Below are 7,545 nucleotides of genomic sequence, written 5' to 3'. Positions count from 1 at the left end.
TCTCTCCTACTGTTTGCGGCACATCAAACTGCTATTTATTTCTTTGCCTAGTATCCAACTTGTATTTTGATCTTGGTTTTCTTCTTGTTGTCAGTTGCTTGATACCATATGTCACTGATAAAAATTTATTTACATGGAGAATGCTTATAGTTAGAATCTTATTGAATATAAGGAAACATATCAGAAGCAGCCACAGATAAATCCAGCAAAACTTCAGTTGCTTAAGGGGAAAAGATTCTAAATAATACTGGAGAATAACTGTACTGTCAATGTGGTCCCAAATACTTAGGGGCAGTTGTAGAGATCAGAAGTCTAGTTGTATGGAGTCACATTTTAACACCTTCCCCGGGGCCTTGCTGCAATCCAGTATGTTTTAGTAATACTTGAAGTGACCTTGGAATGATTTATAGTTTCAGCTCTTTTACACTTACATATCTGACAACAACATCGGGACCAAATAGAGGACACCTAGGTAACTATGATATTACCCAAGAAGAAAACATATCCTCCAAAAAAAGAAGTGATCAGGTATTGGTGTAAACCTGAGTAAAAATACCTTTTTTGTGACTCCTCTCGTTGTCTGCCTTGTCACACTTATGGTCTATGAACCAAAACAATGGATATATAGCAGCTAAAGAAACCAGAGTGATTTGGGGTCCCCAGATCACATCTAGTGAGTTATATATATATTTTAAATATACGTTAATGAATTGCCTCTGTTATGTAAATAAATTTGAAAGCACATACTATGTCCACATTGGCCTTTTACTTTGGATCAAGAGGCTGTTTTGAACTGGACTTTCAGGTCAGCTCAACTTACCACTTTAAGGTTCTCATCAACAAAAGGTCTCAGCACTTAAAATAAATTCATCTTTGGCAAAAAATAAACAAAAGATATGGTTTGAGCAATGTAGAGAAATCACTTCTGGGCAATAATTGCTCCATGGGTACTGGGCACGGCTCCCTGGAGTTGGGAGCTGTAGGAGCTCCCTATGGAAGAGGCAGGGCAGCGTAGGGTTTCCCAACAAGGTTCCATCCACCACTCCAGCCTGGGAGCAGGACATGCCAGAGAGCAGTAACTTACACAGTGCAGGGGGTGGGACTGGAACTAATGTGGTGCAAATACCACAAAATCTGTATAGTGTTGCAAGGGTTTTGTCTCAGGGATCTTCACAACTTGCACCACAGTATTTGTTTTTCTGTAATTTTGCCACATCACTTTCTTTAGTCTCTATCCTCTCTCTGCAGAACAAAGGCAGATAGATATCTAGAAAAGCTGCATCTAAATTTGTCTATGTGTTTCCACTATGGGCAATGAAAAGAAAAAGTTATTTCTTCGTATAGTTTAGATTAGTTGTGTGAAACTGCCTTAAAAATACCTTTTCTGTGACTGAAAGTACATAGTAGAATTAGGTCAGCTGTGGCAGACACATACATCTGAAGTTAGGTGAGACAGCTCTCATATATGCTGAAAAACTAGGTACAATTTAGTTATATGTAGCGCAAAGCAGTATGACAGATAAAAGGGACTCTTCACAGATTAGCAGGGATGTGAATTCCCCCAAACTAGCCTCAAGGTGGCTTCAACCATTTATTTCCTCAAACAAAACAACTGATTTAATGATTTAGAAAGCTGGCTTCAAATGCTGTTGGCATAAAAATCATGTAGTCCTGTAACTCCTAAAGATTTATTGCAAGTAAACAGAGCCAAACTCTATCATTCTCAGACCATTAGCTGTCCTTAGGGGAACCATAAAGCTTGCTACCTTTATACCTGGAGCCGAAAAGTGAAATAGAAGCTGAAGTGCAGTTAGAAAATAGAGCTGAGACCACTTAATTCCTCTTTCGTACACCTTTCCTAACTTACCCATGGCCAGGTATTTCCCTTGTGTCAGTTCTGGTGTTTTATTGAACTGATCCATCTCTTGAAGCCCAAAGATAGTCCGTTTACCTAGTCTTTCCTGCCCTTACATTCCCTCAGAAAAATGAAATAAAAAAAACTGACCTCAGTGAACACTGGAGCTAGCACAGGTCTCAGGGCAAGATTTTCCAACTGCAAGCAAAGAAGGAAAGAAGAGGCAGCTAAGAAACGGGGTCAAGGTTACTTGTTCAGTAGATTCAGACGCACTTTTGACTCATAATCCAGGATAGCAAAAGCCTTTGCTGGCTTTGGCAATCTCCTAAGCTAGTAGTGCCACCAGAGAAACTACCCTGTGAAACTACTTTATTGGAGTTTTCAACTACATGGAGTGCTGGTGATGGTTTTCCAAGGCTGCTTCGTTTATATAACAACTCATTCATATAAGGAAGGCTCCATACCACCTCCTGAGAACTGATATTTAGCATAGAGGTGTGACTTTATATACAAACATTGAAGTACAAAATTTTTCTCATTTGTCTTGGTGCTGACTAGAAAAGTGCTTCCTTGGTAATGGATATCCACAACTGGCTTGAGCACTATTTTCCTCATTCTTCATTGACTAACGAATAAGTCATCAGTTTCTTTGGAGGAAGTAATGTGCTGAGCACTTAATCAGGTTTCCCACATGGCTGCACAAAGAGTTGTGAGAGAGAACGAGGTATGGGAAAGAACTAGTTCCAAGGGCAACGTCCCTCCAAATCTAACTATAGCTCTGGGTACCTTTTCTACTCAAAAGCAAGAGCTGCTTCTCCAGGTTGTCTGCATAACGCTGGGAAGTCAGTGAAACACAGAAATGTGTAAGGAAGTATCTCATACTAGGCCTGAGGGCAAAATCCTCCACCCATTTAGCACTCATAGGTAAAGTCCCTTTTAGACTTGGAGTTTAAAACTATTTCAGTCATTTAAAATGAAAAACTGAGAAAGACCACAGAATTCTATGGAATTGGACAATGAGCTAAATGTTGTGAAGCTGGGGCAGAAACCACCAGACTCAATGTGGTTATTATTGGGTCTTTCTTATACTAAGTGTAATCTATGGGTTAAATTTAGGGAAAGGTTTGTGGCCAGGTTCTACAGGCAGGACAGAGAAGACAACTCAGAGAGAGCTCCTAAACCATAGCAAAGTTCCACACAGGTCAGTCATGTCAAGACTTGGGGATGCTCTGCATGGGCTGCCAAATATTCCCTGAGTGCTCACACAGTCAGTAACAAATCTGAGGACCACATGGCATGTAAGTGTCAGCTAGATACCAGATTATGAGCTTCTTTGTAATGGAGATACACCTTGGTATATCTACAACCAAAGCAGAAGGTTCCTAATATTCCTCATTTCTTTTCACTGATCATGGAGTCTATATCAGTGCAGACATTTACACTATGTCAGATGTAGACATAGACAGTTAAGGAAAAGGAATTCTCCCTCTAATTTTTTTGTGATGATTTTAATACAAAACCTCATTTTAAAAAACATGCATAATATTTCTACTTCTTTCCTTGTTACATAAATTCTCTTTTTTCCTGTGAAGAGGAAAAAATACTTGGAGGTTCTGGCCTGGAGAGTCAATAGACCAGATCAGAAATATCAGATACTGGCATCATAGGAAACAGTGAATTATAATGATGTTTCTAGATGTGTGCTTATCTAGATGTGTTTCTTATCTGTGTGCTTATTCATTGGACCCTTGTGTCCCAAAACAGTAAGTATTTTCTTAGGTTTCTTGTGGTATGTTGATCTCAGCTGGCCCCCAGTCCCTCTTCCCCTTGCAAACAAGGTGAAGAAGCTCGTGAGTCATCACATGACAAAGCACCCACCAATTGTACTGATTTTAGCTGGGGTATAGTTAATTTTTTCATAGTGGTTAGTATGGGCCTGTGTTCTGGGTTTGTGCTGAACATACTGACAAACATTTGGAGCTGTTTTTGCTATTACTGAGCAGGGCTTACAAAGGTCTTTTCTGCTTTTCCTACTGCTATGCTGACAAGGGAGCTGGGGGCTCATTGGAGGTTGAGAGGCGACACAGCTGGGACAGGTGTCCCCAGGTGACCAAAGGGATGTTTCAGACCATATGGCATCATGCTCAGTATATAAAGATGGGAGGAAGAAGGAGTAAGGTGAGATGTTTGGAGCGACAGTGCCTGTCTTTCCAAGTAACTGTTATGTGTGATGGGGCCCTGCTCTCCTGGAGATGGCTGAATACCTGTCTACCCATAGGAAGCAGTGAATTAATGTCTTATTTTGCTCTGCTTGTCTGCATAGGTTTTGCTTTTCCTGTTAAACTGTTTTTATCTCAACCTATGGGTTTTATAGCTTGCACTCTTCTAATTCTTTCCCCAGTCCTGATTGTGGGAGTGTGAGAGAATATCTGTGTGGGGCTTGGTTGATGGCTAGGGTTAAAGCACACCATCAATTACCATCATTAAAAAAGCAGATTCAAGTTGGGAAAATGAATTTAATTTAATGCTAACTAAAATAGACTTAGATAGTGAGATATTAAAACAAAATTTAAAAAATACCTACCTAACTTCTCAACTCCTCTATCAACTTCTCCACTCTCTCCCTCCTATGCCTGCCCTTCCCCAAGCAGCACAGGAGGATGGCGAATTTGGGTTGTGGTAAGTCCATAACAGCTTCTTTCTACCACTTTTTCCTGCTCACACTTTTCTCTTACTGCAGCATGTATGATTTATATAGGCTTCAGTCCTTCAGGATTTGCTTCAGCATGGACTCATCTCCATTGCCCACAGATCTTTCAGGACCTGTTTCCACACGGGTTCCTCCACAGGCTGCAGTATATCTGCTTTGGCGTTGTCCTGTGTAGTCTGCAGAGAGACAGCTTGCTTCACCATGGTCTTCATGGGCTGCATGGGAATGTCTATTCTGGCTCTTGGAATGTGTCTTCCCCTTCTTCCTTCTCCAACCTTCATGTTTCGATGGTTATTTTTCACATTTTTTCCTCCTTCCCTCCTGTGTCTCCAAATTGCAGTGCACCATTTTGCCCTTTCTTAAATACATTTTCCCAGAGGCACCACCAGTATGGCTGACAGGGTCAGCTGCATCTTGCAGTGGGTCTTTTTTGGAGCCATCTGGAATGAAGAAAATCCCACAGACATTAAAGTTTTCTGTGTGCATTTGTTAGTTAAATTGTATTGGAAGAACTTGAGCATGTTTGACACCTGACTGGTTGACTTAAGTCTCCATCTCTCTTGTTAGTATTGTAAAAAGAGATAATACAACTGGAACAGATTTGCTTACTGAATTTTGGTGCAATTCTATGGGTTAAGAAAATTGTATTACTTTGAGATCTGATACTACAAACTCTTCTGCTTGACTTTATCTGCTTTCAACTCCACTGTCAGACCTAGATTACCTGTAAGAAGTCCACCCATTAACAATTTACCTGGTTTCACTGTAAATGCTCCATAATTATCACTGCTGCTTTTGCTGTAATCCAACTTTAACTTTCAGCATATGACAAATGTCCTCTTTTGTTGAATCTTTTATCTGCTAGTTTCCATGGAACTTTTTATATGCCAATAGTCTTGTTTTGAGCCTGTTATGACCCTTACATAATCAAAGATGCAATTTTTTCTACTTTGGAATATCCAGAATTTCAACCATGAATGCCAGTGTCTGATACTCTGTTATTTATATTCTCTTGATGACAACTTGAGGTGATAATGAACCTTCCTGTTCTAGCAGTGACAATGTTGCCATCCATCTTCTTTTTTGTGGCCTTTCACACTTTTGAGTCTTCATAGTATGTATTAGACATAAACAGATTTTTTTCAGTCTGGTCAGTTAATAGGGATTCTCTTATTTTTTCCAAGAGTTGCACTTTGGGCTCATACAAAAAAGACAATAGCTTTTCTGAGCCAGCTAGTTGCCTTGCAGAAAAACGGTTTGTTGGTTACCCAGTCACCTGACTGCAAAGTATTTAATGTTTTGTGAAAGCTCATGACTTAATATTGCAACTGAATCAAGTTTTGTTATATTAAATACACCTAAAATATTAAGCAATAAGTATTGGGAAAGTAGAAGATTTATGAAAAAAAAACCCCCATTGTGTCAACAATTCTTTTGGAATTATGCTTTGAAGTACATTAATGAAATGAGCTTGATACTTTCATGTACGGACTTTGAGATTGAATTAATTTCTGTAAAATTTAGCCAACTAGTCATATAAACTTTAACTGGTATAAAGCAGAAAGACAGGCAGTTCCAGGAGCTAATTAAAACGGAGAAAAAGCATTTAGCAGATTACTCACTTTTTGGAGTTGTCTATCTTCAAAGACTGTAGAGAAAATTCAAGACATCTGATCTTTGTATGTTTGAAATCAAGTCAGGTGAATTCCAGCCCTAGTGCCAAGACTGGACTGGGGTAACTCAGGATTTAGATATTGCTACATGTCCCAGTGAAGCTGCAGCTGGAAGACTGTCATCACAACTGAGATCACGACTATAGTATCATTATAGAATCAAATGAAACAGAGTGGACATTGGTTCTCATGGGGTTTTCTTTGTTTGCTTTCCTATACCTCTTACCTTACAGCAATCTGGCTATAACAGTATATATCCCACAGTTAGCTCATCCATTGGGAGAATATCAAAGATTTGTAAATATGCTCCAACACTAATAGATTATTTATTCAAAGCTGAATTTCTCTATCACTGAATTCCAAATTTAAATGTATTGTTTTTTCTTCTCACATGAAAACATTAGGCCTTATCCTCAACAGCTTTGCCAATGTTTTATAGTTTCAGACAAAGTGTAGCAATTACAGCAAGGTGCAGTCCTTTGAGATAAGCATTTGTAGCTGGTAGATTACCATGAAAGTAAGGGTATTTCAAGGAAGCCCCTTCCCCTCGACACTCCGTCACTTTCCATTACTGACAATCCATTGGCATGGCATGCATGGACAAAATTCCCTGCACACTGAGAGCTTGGGGATCTCATATCTGTTTGTTAAAGTAACAGTTGCATTTAATCAAAAGAAAAATCCATCCTCCATTAATAAATAATGTATACATCTAACATTATAGTCAAGCAAGGAAATACAAACAGGTCTGGTTTTTGAGTTCCAGTATTTGAGTATGATGTTTGCCTTTTATAAAAGTTATACTGCTGACTTATGAGGACATCACATTCATGATGTTACATTTAGGGCTGTATGGAGTCTTGGGCTTCTATTATGGATTAATATACGGTTTGGAGATAAAAAATATCTCTTGAGCTTTAGGTTGGGATACAGGGCTTCAACAAGAGTTGTGCTTAATTAGTACACAATGTTAAGCACTAAACACATCTTCATAAGAATGAATAGATGGGGGGAAAGTAGGAGAAGGGTTTTCTGTAAGGTACCTATTTCTTAAGGATTCCAAAAATGTAATAATTCGTCTAATGCACTCTTAACATTCTCCTTTATATCCTGTATTAAAAAAATAAAAACTACAACATTTGCAAAAATTTAACTCAGATTCCAACCTAAGCTATTGACATTTTTATATATAACACAATATGTTTACTTTGTGTTTTAACGGAGGACTTCAATCTACTGATTTTTTTCTACATAAGTATCTTTTAATAGATCTTGGGAATTTTTATATATTCCTAAGGATGCAGATA

This window comes from Taeniopygia guttata, chromosome 1 (assembly GCF_048771995.1).
Source record: "Taeniopygia guttata chromosome 1, bTaeGut7.mat, whole genome shotgun sequence".
Lineage (NCBI taxonomy): Eukaryota > Metazoa > Chordata > Aves > Passeriformes > Estrildidae > Taeniopygia > Taeniopygia guttata.
This window is presented reverse-complemented; position numbering follows the sequence as displayed.